Genomic DNA, 17,019 nt, shown 5'->3' with positions numbered 1-17,019 from the left:
TTTCTTACCTGGCCTACGGGCCTTCTGACCTGCCTGCTCTGCTTACGGTGTGTGGCCTACGGGCCTTCTGTGTATGTGTGGCCTACGGGCCTTCTGACCTGCCTGCTCTGCTTACGGTGTGTGGCCTACGGGCCTTCTGTGTATGTGTGGCTTACGGGCCTTCTGACCTGCCTGCTCTGCTTACGGTGTGTGGCCTACGGGCCTTCTGTGTGTGTGTGTATGGCCTACGGGCCTTCTGACCTGCCTTGCCCTGACTACGGTGTGTGGCCTACGGGCCTTCCGTGTGTATGTGTGGCCTACGGGCCTTCTGACCTGCCTGCTCTGCTTTCGGTGTGTGGCCTACGGGCCTTCTGTGTGTGTGTGTGTGGCCTACGGGCCTTCTGACCTGCCTTGCCCTGCTTACGGTGTGTGGCCTACGGGCCTTCTGTGTGTGTGTGGCCTAAGGGCCTTCTCTGCCTTGCCTTGCTTACTGTGTGTGTGGCCTACGGGCCTTCTGTGTGTGTGTGGCCTACGGGCCTTCTGACCTGCCTTGCCCTGACCCAGCCTGAACCCAGACACTGCTACTTGCCGCCTGCCCTGACCCAGCCTAGACCCAGACACTGCTACTTGCCGCCTGCCCTGACCCAGCCTGAACCGAGACACTGCTACTTGCCGCCTGCCCTGACCCAGCCTGAACCGAGACACTGCTACTTGCTGCCTGCCCTGACCCAGCCTGGAACCAGACACTGTTTCTAGCCATTCCTGTCTCTCTCCACCTGGAGCCACCCTGCTGGGTGGTGTTCACGACTCCTGACCGGAGCCCAAGCGTAACACTAGTGTCTGGAATTCCACTGCATACTCGGACAGGGGCCGATTGCCCTGGCATAGCTGGAGTAATTCTGAGGCGGCCATAGACCTGCGAGAGGGCTCGTCGAAAATCTGTCGGAAGGCTGCGACAAATTGCTCCAGGTTAGCCAAGCGGGAACCTGACGCTCCCATAGTGAGGAAGCCCACACCAGAGGTTTCCCATCCAACAATGAAATAATGTAGCTTGTCTTAATCCATTCCGTGGGAAACTGGGCTGGCAGTAGGTTGAATCGGATGAAACATTGATTAAAAAATCCTTGGCATAGCTTCGCGTCCCCAGAGTACCGTGAGGGTGCTGGCAGTTGTGTGGGAGTGGCCGGTCCGATATCGGCCACGGCTACAGGTACCGGGGGGCTGAATGCGGCGGCTCCATCTATCCGATCAGCTAATCTCTGCACGGTCGTCATCAGGGAGTCAATGCAGATTTGCTGTTGTTGCAACCGCTGTGAAATACCGGGAATGGCTTTCAAGCCAGTGGCATCCGCCGGGTCCATGGCCTTGCAAACTGTTAGGAACGTGGACCCTTGAGTCGGCTGAGATGGATGATGATGCACTGTGGGAACCCACAGTGGACGTCGCAGCTGGGAGGCGGTGCTGAGGAGATGGCCCTGGAAGACTTCACCCTTGGAAGCCCACGGTCCCCCCGGGAGGAGCCCGTGAGGACCCGAGCCACTGGGACTTAGGCGAGATCCTCTGCGACCGAGGACCAGAGGGGATAGGCCAGGGAAACAGCTGGCACCAGGAGGTCGATGGAGACTTCACCCTTGGAAGCCCGTGGTCCCCCCGGTGGGCGAAGAACCGGATACCTGTGGATGAAGAGAAGCCAGAAGCTGGAGTCCAGCCAGGGAAGGAAGCTGAAGCCAGAAGTCAGTGGACGAGCCAAGGTCGGAAGCCAGGAGTCAGAAACCGAAGTCAAGATCAGGGATCCGAAGCAGCAACTAGCAACTCTAATCAGAGTGAACCTCGTTGCAAGGCAAGGTAAGAGCCTAGCTGCAGGGTTTAAGTAACCGTGCAGCGTCTGACGTCATCTAGAGCAGTGCTGTGGCTTACTGCACTGGTCCCTTTAAATTCAGAACCCCTGCGCACGCGCGCGCCTAGGGGATGGGGACAGACATGGTGGATCGCTGGCGTCTCCCTCGAGGAGGGAGCGCCGCGGCCGAGGCCAGGACGGGCCTTGTCGGTGTTCCAGCAGCCCGGACCGGCCTTAAAGTAAGTGGAGGTCCTGGGGCATAGCCTGGGACCGTAGCACACGCTTCACCTAGATAGGATTTTAGACATGCTGGAGAGGGAGGAGCCAGCTGTCATGGTACATGTGGGCACCAACAACATAGAAAAATATGGGAGGGAGGTTTTGGAAGCCAAATTTAGACTGAAATCCAGAACGGCCAGGGTAGCATTCTCTGAAATGCTCCCTGTTTCACGAGCAGGTCCCCAGAGGCAGGCAGAACTTCAGAGTCTCAATGCGTGGATGAAATGATGGTGCAAGGAAGAGGGATTCAGTTTTGTAAAGAACTGGGGAACATTTTGGGAAAGGGGGAGTCTTTTCTGAAGGGATGGGCTTCACCTTAACCAGGGTAAAACCAGGATGATGATGCTAACCTTCAAAAAGGAGAAAGAGCAACTTTTAAACTAAATCAAATGGGAAAGTCAACAGTTGCTCAGCAGCGCATGGTTCAAAGGGAGGTATTTTTAAAGGAGTCTAATGAAGCCTTAGAGTTAGAGTATCCCAATAGAGAGATTCCAATAATAAAAAAAAGTAGTCTATCTGCCTATAATTAAAAGCTCACCTGAGTTAAAAGATTCTAATTTATCCCTGTCAACTGAAAAGCAGAATGTTAATACAAACAAAAAACACATTTTGAAATGTTTGTATGCTAATGCCAGAAGTCTAAGAAGTAAGATGGGAGAGATAGAATGTATAGCAGTGAATGATGACATAGACTTAATTGGCATCGCAGAGACATGGTGGAAAGAGGATAACCAATGGGATAGTGCTACACCAGGGTACAAATTATATTACAATGATACAGAGGAGCAGCTTAGTGGCGGGGTGGTGCTTTATGTCCGGGATGGCATAGAGTGCAACAGGATAAAGATCCTGCAAGAGTCTAAATGCACAATTGAATCTTTATGAGTAGAAATCCCTTGTGTGTTGGGGAAGAGTATAGTGATAGAAGTATACTACCGTCCACCTGGCCAAAATTATGAGAGAGACAGTGAAATGCTAAGAGAAATTAGGGAAGCTAACCAAATTGGTGGTGCAGTAATAATGGGAGATTTCAATTACCCCAGTACTGACTGGGTAAGTGTAACATCAGGACATGTTAGAGAGATAAAATTCCTGGATGGAATTAATGATAGTTTTATGGAGCAATTGGTTAGGAACCAATAAGAGAGTGAGTAATTTTAGATCTAATTCTCAGTGGAATGCAGAATTTGGTGAGGTAATGGTAGTGGGGCCGGTTGGCAATAATGATCATAATATAATCAAATTTGAATTAATGACTGGACGGGGGATAGTAAATAAATCCATGGCTTTAGCACTTAACTTTCAAAAGGAAAACTTTGATAAAATGAGAAAAATAGTTTAAAAAACCTGAAAGATGCAGCTACAAAGGGTGAGTGTGCAAAAGGTATGGACATTGTTAAAAAAATATCTTCTTAGAAGCACAATCCAGATGTGTTCCATGTATTAAGTAAGGTGGAAGGAAGGTCAAAAGACTGCCGGCATGGCTAAAAAGTGAGGTGAAAGAGGCTATTTTAGCCAAAAGATCTTCATTCAAAATTGGATGAAGGATCCCAGAAGAAAATAGGATAAAGCATAAGCTTTGGCAAGTTAAATGTAAGACATTGATAAGACAAGCTAAGAGAGAATTTGAAAAGAAGTTGGCCATAGAGGCAAAAAGTCATAATAAAATGTTTTAAAATATATCCGAAGCAGAAACCCTGTGAGGGAGTCGGTTGGACTATTACAGTGATGGCCAACCTTTTAAGAACATAAGAACATAAGAACATAAGAAAATGCCATACTTGGTCAGACCAAGGGTCCATCAAGCCCAGCATCCTGTTTCCAACAGTGGCCAATCCAGGCCATAAGAACCTGGCAAGTACCCAAAAACTAAGTCCATTCCATGTAACCATTGCTAATGGCAGTGGCTATTCTCTAAGTGAACTTAATAGCAGGTAATGGACTTCTCCTCCAAGAACTTATCCAATCCTTTTTTAAACACAGCTATACTAACTGCACTAACCACATTGCGCTCAGTGTGTCAAAATTCATTAAAAAAACGAGCATAACTCGGGTGGTGTGTCACTTCTAGAAAAATCCATAATTTTGTGATATTTGTAGCTCTAATATTAATAACAAAAAGTTATAATTTTAATATATGTTCTGTATTTATTAATAAAGCAAAAACAATTCTTTACCTGCTTAGTGACTTTTTTGTTGCTGAATTTCATTGGCTAAATCTTCAATTAAAACACTCCCCCCCCCCCCCACACACACACACAAACTCTTACTCCCCTGGATTTTCTCATATACACTCATGCTCTCACACTCACTGGCTCCCTCACATACACACAAACACACACACCCAGGCAGGCTCCCAGTCATTCTCACACACACACACTGAACCCCAGGCAGGCTCCCATTCATTTTCACACCACTCCCGCTCCATCCTCCAGGCATTCTCACACACACACACACCCATGCAGAGTCCTATTCATTCATATGCACACACTAAAGGCAGATCCCCCTCTCTTTTGGCAGCAACCTCCGAACCTCTCTCATTCCTCTGCTGCTACTGTCACTGCTGCTGCATGGCTATTGGGGAGGTGCCGATTGCTGCTACTGACACTGAAGCCCATTCTGCTGCCTCCTCTGTGCAGGCCCCATGGGCTTCCACTTTCTCCATGCTGATCTCGTACATTGTGAGATCCGCATAGAGAAAGAGCTATTCTTGTACATTCCCAAAGATTACATGTGCCAAACACTAAAAAGTAATTTATTTTGTTTTTTACCTTTGCTTCTGATCTTTGTTTTCTAATTGGTTGGTCGCAGGCTTTTTTTTCCCACCTTCCCTTTCTTATTTTTTTCCACCTTCCCTTTCTTATTTTTTTTTTGCCAATTCCTTTTATATTGTCTTTTTTTCTGTTTCTTTTCTCTCCATCTTCTTTCCTCAAACGCACAGGTTCTCATTCTCACATGCATTTCTCTCTCTCTCACACACACACACACAGGCTCTCACTGTCACATGCTCTCTCTCATGCAATCATTCCTACACAGTCTCTCTCTTGCACATGCTGTCTGACTCTCACACACCCAGGCTCTCTCTCACTCCCACATGCTGTCTTGCTCAAGCACAGGCTCTCACTGTCACATGCTATCTCTCTCACACACACAGAGGCTCTCACATGCTGTCTCTGCAAACAGTCAGGTCCTCACTCTCACACACAATCTCTCAACTCATCTCATACACGACTTGGGATTCGCGGCGGCCCGTAAACGCAAGCGCGGCTCCTCTTCTGCACGCGCCGATGCTTCTCCTCCTTCCTGCCCACATGGCTCCGGCAACGTTTACTTCCGGGGCGCACAGGCAGGAAGGAGGAGGAGCATCGGCGCATTTAAACGCGATCTTTTTCTTCGGGCCGTGGTGACGTGAGCCTCACCACGGCACTGCCTATCTGCCTGTCGCTGCGCCCGGGGGCATGGGGGGGGGAGGGGTCCGGAGGGTGGGGGATACTAAAAAACTAGTTTTAAAGGGCCGGCGCAGCCGATAAAAAAAAAAGGCTCGGCACAGCCGATTAAAAAAAATTACCGATAGTCCACGAAACGCTGCACGTGTCAGCAAAAAGTCTCGGCGTGTCACCTCTGACACGCGTGTCATAGGTTAGCCATCACTGGACTATTAGATGATTAAGGAGTTAAAGGGGCACTTAGGGAAGATAAGGCCATTGCGGAGAGACTAAACAAATTATTTGCTTCGGTATTTACTGAAGAGGATGTTGGGGAGATACCCGTTCTGGAAGCAGTTTTCAAGCGTGATGATTCAGATCACGGTGACCCTGGAAGATGTGGTAGACCAGATTGACAAACTGAAGAGTAGTAAATCACCTGGACTGGATGGCATACATCCCATGGTTCTGAAAGAATTCAAAAATGAAATTTCATACCTATTACAATTAATTTGGATCCTATCATTAAAATCATCCGTTTTACCGGAAGACTGGAAGATGGCCAATGCAACCCCGATATTTAAAAAGGACTCCAGGGAAACTACAGACCGGTGAGCCTGACTTCAGTGCCAGAAAAAATCATGGAAACCATCATAAGGAATAAAATCACAGAACATTTAGATAGACATGGTTTAATGGGACACAGCTAGCATAGATTTACCCAAGGGAAGTCTTGCCTCACAAATCTCCTACATTTTTTTGAAGGATTGAATAAATAGGTGGACAAGGTGAACCGGTAGATGTGGTGTATTTGGATTTTCAGAAGGTGTTTGACAAAGTCTCTCATGAGAAGATTCTAAGAAAACTAAAATGTCATGGAATAGGAGGCAATGTCCTTTTGTGGATTGCAAACTGGTTAAAAGACAGGAAACAGAGAGTAGGATTAAATGGTCTGTTTTCACAGTGGAAAAATATTAGTAGTGGAGTGCCTCTGGGATCTGTACTTGGACTGGTGCTTTTTAATATTTTTATATATGTTCTGGAAAGGGATAAGATGAGTGAGGTGATCATATTTGCGGATCACACAAATTTATGAGGAGTAATTAGAACATAAGATCATAAGAAATACTATACTGGGTCAGACCAAGAGTCCATCAAGCCTAGTATCCTGTTTCTGACAGTGGCCAATCCAAGTCAGAAGTAACTGGCAAGTAGAGATGTGACTCGGAACTGGAATCGGTTCGGATTCCGGTTCCGATTCACATGTGGGTTTTTTTCAACTTTTTTAGGGGTTTGTTCAAACTGTTCAATGTCCCGAAGGACCAAATCTCTAAAAGTTGCCACATATGTATCTAATAATCCAGGTGGATTCCACTTAGATTTCCCTCTAACAACAGAATTGTCCTGCACCTTGCATACTATGTGCAATTCTGGTCACCACATCTCTAAAAATATATAGTTGCACTGGAGAAAGTGCAGAAAAGGGCGAAGAAAATGATAAGGAGCATGGAATGGCTCCCCTATGAGGAAAGGCTAAAGAGTTTAGGGCTGTTCAGTTTGGAAAAGAGATGACTGAGGGGGAATATGATAGGGGTCTACAAAATCATGAAAGGACTTGAACAGGCTAATATAAATCAGATAATAGAAGGCCTAGGGGACACTGCAAGAAGTTAGCAAGTAGCTCATTTAAAACAAATCAAAGAACATTCTTTCACTCAGCGCTTAGTTAAGCTCTGGAAAACATTGCCAGAGGATGTGGTTACAGCAGTTAATGTAACTTAGTTTAAAAAAGGTTTGGATAAGTTCCTAGAGAAAAATTCCATAAACTGCTATAAATCAATAAGGAATAGTAGCTTGAGATCTATTTAATATTTGGGTAATTGTGATCTGGATTGGTCATTGTGGGAAACAGGATGCTGGGCTTGATGGACCCTTGGTCTGACCCAGTATGGCATATCTAATTTTCTTAAGCCTATGTACTGTTGTACAAATAGGTTCACAAACAGGACAGCACGGGCAAAAATGCCAAATAGTGCATGTTATTGTGTTTGCAAATTTTTGTATGTGCTAGTTTTTACAGTGCTAATTTTTGTTTACATTCTCAAAACATATCCTTAATTACTAATGAGCTCTGAATTCATGCATATCAATGCAATACATTCAAATGTAATTGAGCACATCTACAAACTAAAGAGTAACAAATCACCGGGACCTAATGGTATACACCTCAAAGTTCTGAAAGAATGCAAAAGAAAATAGCAGACTAATAACTAGTAATCTCTAATCTATCGTACAAATCAGATATGGTACAAGAAAATTGGAGGGTGGCCAATGTAATGCCCATTTTTAAAAAGGGCTCCAGGACGATCCCAGAAACTACAGACCAGTGAGCCCAGCAATTGTGCTGGGCAAAATGGTAGAAGCTATTCTGAAGAACAAAATTACTCGTCATCCTGATAGACATAGACTAATGGAGTAGTACCTCATGGATTTATATAAAGGAAGTCTTGCCTTATAAATGTGTTAGACTTTATTGAAGGGGTTAAGAAATGTGGACAAAAGTGAGTCAGTTGATGTGTGTATCTGGATTTTCAGAAGGCTTTTGACAAAGTTCCTCATGAGAGACTCATCAGGAAATTTAAAAAACCATAGGAAAAGAGGCAAATGTCCTATTGTTGAATGGTAACCTATTAAAAGATGAAACAGAAAGCAGGATTGAATGGTCATCTTTCACAGTGGAGAAAGGTAAATAGTAGAGTCTGTATTGGGACCAGTGCTTTTTAATATTTCTGTGTAACCTAGAAAAAAGGGCATCATGAATAAGTTGATCAGATTCACAGACGACAAATAATTCAAGATTGCAAGATCATGAGCCGATTGTGAGGAATTGCAAGAAGACTTTGAGAGACTGGAGTATTGCACGTCTAAATGGCAGATGAAATTTAATGTGGACAAATGCAAAATAATGCATATAGGGAGGAATAATCCAAACTATATTTACATAATGCTGGGTTCCATATTAGGTGTCAACTCTCAGGAAAAGGATCATGGAGTCGTTGTGGAGAATACTTTGAAATCCTTGGCCCAGTGTGTGGTGGCAGTCAAAAAAGGAAATAGAATGTTAGGTATTATTAGTAGAGATGTGAATTGGAACCGGAATTGGTTTGGATTCCGGTTCCGATTCACATGTGGTTTTTTTTTCATTGGGCCTGAACGTAGATTTGTTTATTGGCTGCGCCCGAGCCAATAAACAAAAAACCTACCCTGACCCTTTAAAACTAATACCTTAGCTTCCCCCACCCTCCCGACCCTCCCAAAAACTTTTTACAGGTACCTGGTGGTCCAGTGGGGGTCCCTGGATCGATCTCTCGCTCCCGAGCCGTCGGCTGCCACTAATCAAAATGGCACCGATGGCCCTTTGCCCTTACCATGTGACAGGGTATCCGTGCCATTGGCCGGACCCTGTCACATGGTAGGAGCACTGGATGGCCCACGCCATCTTGTGCTCCTACCATGTGACAGGGGCTGACCAATGGCACCGGTAGCCCCTGTGACATAGTAAGGGCAAAGGCTATCGGCGCCATTTTGATTACTGGCAGCCGATGGCCCAAGTGCAGGAGATCGCTCCCGGACCCCCGCTGGACCACCAGGGGGCTTTTGGCAAGCCTTGGGGGACCCTCCTGACCCCCACAAGACTTGCCAAAAGTCCAGCGGGGGTCCGGTGACCAAATGATAAAGAGGGTAGAACAGCTTTCCTATGAGGAAATGCTAAACAGATTCGCGTTCTTCAGCCTGGAGAAGAGACAGTTGAAGAACTCTAATCTGAGAAGAGATATGATAGAGATTTACAAAATCATGAGTGGGGTGAATAGGTAAATAGAGAATGGTTATTTGCCCTTTTAAATTGTATTAGGACTAGGATTAGCCACTGCTTGTTGCTGCATTAGTAGCTTGGAATCCATTTATTGTTTGGGTTTTTGCCAGGCACTTGTGACTGGATTGGCCACTGTTGGAGGCAGGATGCTGCACTTGGTGGACCTTTAGTCTGATCCAGAATGACATTTCTTATGTTCTTATGTAGGAGACACTGCATGAAGCTAATAGGTAGCACATTTTAAAGAAATTGGAGAAAGTATTTTTTTCACTCAGTGCACAATTAAATAGTGGAATTTGTTGCCAGAGGATGTGGGGAAAGTAGTTAGTATAGTTGGGATTAAAAAGGATTTAAACACGTTCTTGGAGGAAAACTTCATAATCCACTGCTTATCCATGGTTGTTAGCAAAGAGGAATTAATCTATTCTTTGGGATCCTTCTGGGTACCTGTGATCTGGATTAGCCACTGTCAGAGACAGGATTCTGGGTTTGATGAACTTTTGGTCTGTCCCATATGACATTTCTTATGTTCTTATGGAAATCAGCTTATTAGTGGTTCAGCATAAATAAAATTTTAAGAACATAAGAACATAAGAAATTGCCTTGCTGGGTCAGACCAAGGATCCATCAAGCCCAGCATCCTGTTTCCAACAGAGGCCAAAACCAGGCCACAAGAACCTGGCAATTACCCAAAAACTAAGAAGATCCCATGCTACTGATGCAATTAATAGCAGTGGCTATTCCCTATTGATTAATAGCCATTAATGGACTTCTCCTCCAAGAACTTATCCAAACCTTTTTTGAACCCAGCTACACTAACTGCACTAACCATATTCTCTGGCAACAAATTCCAGAGCTTTATTGTACGTTGAGTGAAAAAGAATTTTCTCTGATTAGTCTTAAATGTGCTACTTGCTAACTTCATGGAATGCCCCCCTAGTCCTTCTATTATTCAAAAGTGAAAATAACCGAGTCACATCTACTCATTCAAGACCTCTCATGATCTTAAAGACCTCCATCATATCCCCCCTCAGCCGTCTCTTCTCCAAGCTGAACAGCCCTAACCTCTTCAGCCTTTCCTCCTAGGGAAGCTGTTCCATCCCCTTTATCATTTTGGTTGCCCTTCTCTGTACCTTCTCCATCGCAACTATATCTTTTTTGAGATGCGGCAACCAGAATTGTACACAGTATTCAAGGTGTGGTCTCACCACGGAGCGATATAGAGGCATTATGACATTTTCCGTTCTATTAACCATTCCCTTCTTAATAATTCCTAACATTCTATTTGCTTTTTTGACTGCTGCAGCACACTGAGCCGACAATTTTAAAGTATTATCCACTATGATGCCTAGATCTTTTTCCTGGGTGGTAGCTCCTAATATGGAACCTAACATCGTGCAACTTCAGCAATGGTTATTTTTCCCTATATGCAACACCTTGCACTTGTCCACATTAAATTTCATCTGCCATTTGGATGCCCAATCTTCAAGTCTTGCAAGGTCCTCCTGTAATGTATCACAGTTTGCTTGTGATTTAACTACTCTGAATAATTTTGAATCATCCGCAAATTTGATAACCTCACTCGTCATATTCCTTTCCAGATCATTTATATATATATATTGAAAAGCACCGGTCCAAGTACAGATCCCTGAGGCACTCCACTGTTTACCCTTTTCCACTGAGAAAATTGAACATTTAATGCTACTCTCTGTTTCCTGTCTTTTAACCAGCTTGTAATCCACGAAAGGACATCACCTCCTATCCCATGACTTTTTAGTTTTCGTAGAAGGCTCTCATGAGGGACTTTGTCAAACGCCTTCTGAAAATCCAAATACACTACATCTACCGGTTCACCTTTATCCACATGTTTATTAACCCCTTCAAAAAAATGAAGCAGATTTGTTAGGCAAGACTTCCCTTGGGTAAATCCATGTTGACTATGTTCCATTAAATCATGTCTTTCTATATGTTCTACGATTTTGATCTTGAGAATAGTTTCCACTATTTTTCCCGGCACTGAAGACAGGCTCACTGGTCTATAGTTACCTGGATCGCCCCTGGAGCCTTTTTTAAATATTGGGGTTACATTGGCTACCCTCCAGTCTTCAGGTACAATGGATGATTTAAATGATATGTTAAAAATTTTAACTAATAGATCAGAAATTTCATTTTGAGTTCCTTCAGAAACCCTAGGATGCATACCATCTGGTCCAGGTGATTTGCTGTTCTTTAGTTTGTCAATCTGGCCTATTACATCTTCCAGGTTCACAGGTGATTTCGTTCAGTTCGTCTGACTCATCACCCCTGAAAACCATCTCCGGAACTGGTATCTCCCCAACATCCTCATTTGTAAACACGGAGGCAAAGAATTCATTTAGTCTTTCTGCAATGGCCTTATCTTCCCTAAGAGCCCCTTTACCCCCTCTGTCATCTAATGGTCCAACCGACTCCCTCACAGGTTTCTTGCTTTGGATATATTTTTAAAAGTTTTTATTATGAGTTTTTTGCCTCTATGGCCAATTTCATTTCAAATTCTCTCTTTGCCTGTCTTATCAGTGTGTTACACTTAGCTTGACAATGCTTATGTTTTATCCTATTTTCTTCAGATGGATCCTTCTTCCAATTTTTGAAGGATGTTTTTTTGGCTAAAATAGCCTCTTTCACCTCACCTTTTAACCATGACGGTAATCGTTTTGCCTTCCTTCCACCTTTCTTAATGCGCGGAATACATATAGACTGAGCCTCTAGGATTGTATTTTTAAACAATGTCCATGCCCGTTGAACACCTTTAATCTTTGCAGCTGCACCTTTCAGTTTTTTCTAACTAATTTCCCTCATTTTATCAAAGTTTCCCTTTTAAAAATTAGTGTTAGAGCTGCAGATTTACTTATTGTCCCCCTTCCAGTTATTAGTTTAAATTTGATCATGTTATGATCACTGTTGCCAAGTGGCCCCACCACCGTTACTTCTCTCACCAAATCTTGCGTTCCACTAAGAATTAAATCTAAAATAGCTCCCTCTCTTGTTGGTTCCTGAACCAATTGCTCCATGAAGCAATCATTTATTACATCCAGGAACTTTATGTCTCTAGCAAGTCCTGATGTTACATTTACCCAGTCAATATTGGGTAATTGAAATCTCCCATTATTATTGCACTGCCAAATTGGTTTGCTTCCCTGATTTCTCTTAGCATTTTATCATCTGTCTGACCATTTTGTCCAGGTGGACGGTAGTATACTCCTATCACTATACTCTTACCCAACACACATGGGATTTCTACCCATATAGATTCTACTATTTTGCATAGAAAATCATGCAATTGAGTGATTTTCTGTGAAACATCTACACCTCAGCATTCTTACAAGAAACCTAATGATTTCTCATTAACATTTTTACTCAGAAGTTACCACAGGAGCTATTTCCATATTATGCAAATGGCCTAGCACTGAGGGAAGAATATCTTATGATATTGAGCCATTTCTGCAGAGACATCTGTGGGTTAGTACATTGGCATCTTTGTGTGGTAGACCTCAGACAACATGCTACAATATTTCCTGCCATTCATACCAAGATATTTGTGTACGGGAACTCTTTTGTCTATTGTACTATGCTTGTATGACTTATGTTAATCATTCAGAATCCAATATTCAAAAAAGCCTCAAATGGCTAACTTATCTGGCTAAAGGTAGCAAGATATGTTATCCTGGCTATTCAACACGATAAAAGTCTCGCTGAATATCCCAGAATAAAGTTATCCTAATTTCTTTAGCCAGATAACTTAAAACCTAACTGGCCATCTTTTAAATATCATTGGTTAGGTTAAAAATTATCTGGCTAAAGGTAGATGGATAACTTTAGATTCAACCAGCTATATTCAAAATAATATAGGCCTAGATTTATCAGTCTGCAGTTAATATCACATGTGATTGGAAAAGAGATGTGTTTTATGGTAATAGCCTAATTATTGTAATGTGCACAGGTATTACCATGAAGTGCATTAACTTTTTACAGATTAATACCTACATAATTTCATTTTCCTACCTGCAAAGGTGAGAGAGAGAGAGAGAGAGAGAGAGAGAGAGAGAGAGAGAGAGAGAATGACTCTATCTATCAGGCCCTTATAGTAGTTAACTATTTAGATCTCTATAGGAGGCCCACCTAGTAACTCGAGGTGAGGTTTAGGTAGTAGTGTAGGGGTTAGGGGCTACTTTTACATGCAGAGTGAGACGTACTAACAGGTGTCCTTTGGAATGAGGAAACTCACACAATGATGAGATTTACATAATGGCTAGTCTCTCTCTCTCTCTCAAAATGCCCATGATGTTATGGCTTCACAAAGCCAGCCCACTTTTGCAGATATCCCTCCCCTTTTAAACATTTTGCATCGCACCATGTGTTATGGTGCTTATTGCATACCTTAAGGCATTTTTCGCATGCAAAAATGCCATAATGCGATTTGATAAATGACCCTAATAGTCTCTTAAGTGGTGACAGTGGAAAAAACGTGATGTGCTGGCCAAAGTTCCAGTTCTCCAATAACCAGCAAATATGTAAAAAATGGGCCCTGCTGGTCTGCGACCCCCCCCCCCCCTCCCCATCCTAAGAACACTTTTAAAATTAAATCTGGTAGGGGTCGGCTGGTTGGTCTAACACTACCCCGTTCTTTCTTCAGCAAATTGTGCTCTCCCTTCTCAATTTTAGATGGCTTACTGTAGAGTTAGCCAAAAAATATATTCAACTAATTCCTAATATAAGAGTTAGTTGGATAAGTTTCATGGCTAACTTATCTCCACTCTGGAATACCAAAATACACATTACTTATTTAGCTAATTTTTATCTGGATAATGACTTATTAGGCTAATGAGCAAATAAGTTTCCAGGTATATTGAAAACTCTGTATTTAGCTGTATAACTTATCAGTTATCTGGCCTAAATGCCTTTGAATATTGGCCTCTCATTGAATCCCTCTGTAGATTAACTGAAGTAGGTTTGGGGACACTTGTTTATGGTAGAACAAGTATTTAACAAACATAAAATGTGTTCTCTTATGAATGGCCTACTGACAAGTCTCTAAGGTATTCCTAATGTAGAGATTCATGGCAGAAAGAAGAAGACAGAAAAGAGGAATAGTCCTTTTCTGGGACTTTCAACAGCTTAGCATCGGGGTGGCCAACTCTGGTCTTCGAGAGCTACAAATAGACATGTTTGTGGCTCTTGAGGACCGAAGTTGGCCACCCCTGGCTTTGAGGAAAACAGGTCTAAAAAAGATTAGTCAGAAAACCTATCTGTATGATGGACAATTTTAGTCCATTTTAAAGTAAATAACTGTAGATGTTCAAAGACTATTATGCTAAGGTCTGAAAATAATTTTGGATGAATATAGTTATAATTTCAGAAATTCTCATTTACTTTAAATTATGATGTCAATATTCAATGGACTGGTGAGTGGAAAGCTAGCTGGGTAAAGTTACCTGAATAATTATACCCAGATATTAATCAGAACATACCTGGTTAATGTTTTGCTGAATATACCTGGATAAAGTTATCCAGGTACCTTTAGAACATGTATTTTTCCGATCAGACTTCCCTGGTTAACTTTAGCTGGATAGTGCTGAATTTCAATGCTTATTGGCGAAAATGAATCTGCGTCTCCATAACTGCCTCTTTATATCCTGCTAAATTTTAGGTGGGTAATGAGTTACATAGACAAAATTTAGCCAGACAGCAGTGGGGGGAAATATTCAAATTTTAGATTTTGTGTGGGAAACTCAAAGTTACCCAAACAAACCCTTTGAATATTGACCTCTGTAGATCTAATACTAATAAAAACCACAACTAATACTAATATTAATAAAAACCTCAACTCGACAAAGCCGATCCATCAAATTACCGACCCATCTCCAACCTTCCCTTCATCGCCAAGATCCTCGAAAAAATTGTCAACCGTCAACTCTCAGCCACACTAGAAAATCACAACATCCTATCCCCCATCCCAACACGGATTCAGAAAACACTTCAACACAGAAACACTCCTCCTTTCCCTCACAGACCACCATCCTCAGAGACCTGGGACCATGACCAATCCTACCTTCTCATCCTACTCGACATCTCTTCCACCTTTGACACCGCCTTTGAAACCTTACTAAACAGACTAAGTGACATTGGCCTAGGCAACACCACACTCAACTGGTTCAAATCATACCTAACAAACTGTTCATACAAGGTCAGACTTAACTCTGCTGAATCCAAACAAATCCCCCTTGCACATGGGGTACCTCAAGGTTCATCCCTCTCCTTCACCCTCTGCAAACATCTACATCCTCCCCCTATGCACGCTTCTAACCGGATTGAACTTAACCTTCTTCCTATACGCAGACAACGTGCAGATTCTACTCCCCATAAAAGAAACCATCACAAACACACTAAAAACCTGGGACAACCACCTTCCGAAGATAACACAACTATCTCAAATGTCCCTCAACCTCAACCACAACAAAACCGAAAATACTTCACCCAGTAACAATAAGACAATGTATCTCTTAAAGACAACGCAGCTCCTGCAATAGACGATAGAATATCCTCTCAGCCAGAGATCTCAGCGTACTCATTAACAATGAACTCAACATGAAGAATCATATCAGTTCAATAATAAAGGATGGATTCTTCAAACTTCAAAATCCTCAAAAACATCAAACCACTTCTCTATGCCCAAGACTACAGAACAGTACTCCAAGCACTGCTATTCTCCAAACTCGACTATTGTAACGCCCTACTCCTGAGCCTCCCATCTAGTTCTCTCAGGCCACTACAACTGCTCCAAAATGCAGCAGCAAGATCACTCTCAAACACCAAAAGATCTGAACACATCTCACCAAACCTCAAAAACCTGCACTGGCTGCCCATCCCCACACAGAATTCAATACAAAGTTCTAACACTCATACACAAAAGCACTATACACTGAAAAATTGACTGCTGAGCCCTGCCCTTCACTTTCAATCCACCCAGAGAACACTCCGATCCACTAATACTGGACTCATTCCTACACCATCACCAAAAATGGCCCACCTAACCTCAACAAGGGAATGATCACTAACAGTAGCAGGTCCAACACTCTTGAACAGCCTACCTCCCCAACTCAGGCTCAACCCCACAACCCAATCATTCAAAAAGAACCTCAAAACATGGCTCTTCAAAAAAGTATACCCAACTACCACCCCCCACCCAACACATGAACACAAGCTCTCCCCCACTCACCTCCCACCCTCCTCCCTCAACACCCACATCAGATCCGCATAATCACATATTATGATCAACCCCAAAAACCCAAGCTTTCTTACTACACCTGATGCAAAGTTTTAAACGATTTCCGCTACCTCTAATATGACTCATAATGACTCCCCACAGACCAACTGTTACGCATGCTACAAAGTTTCAATGTAAAATTTTATAAAGTTTCAATACAAAATGTTATAAAGTTCAGTGCAAAATGTTAAAAAGTTCAATCTTATATGTCACAATGTCCCAATGTAAAACAAGAAGTCTATGCTAATAGACTCTTCTGTTACACTGTAAACAGGTGTGATATGTCCGATGAACATCGGTATAGAAAAATAAATAAATAAAT

At 42.9% G+C, this 17,019-nt stretch overlaps 1 protein-coding gene across 3 annotated transcripts in view; it reads right to left on the bottom strand.

The window, feature by feature from the left end:
* The window catches only part of CEP126 (centrosomal protein 126), a 418,124-nt gene that overhangs the window by 44,680 nt on the left and 356,425 nt on the right, over nucleotides 1-17,019 (bottom strand). The window lies entirely within an intron of this gene.

Source organism: Rhinatrema bivittatum, chromosome 5 (assembly GCF_901001135.1).
Source record: "Rhinatrema bivittatum chromosome 5, aRhiBiv1.1, whole genome shotgun sequence".
Lineage (NCBI taxonomy): Eukaryota > Metazoa > Chordata > Amphibia > Gymnophiona > Rhinatrematidae > Rhinatrema > Rhinatrema bivittatum.
Note: the sequence above shows the minus strand (reverse complement) of the source record. Positions and strands in the feature narration are given on the sequence as shown.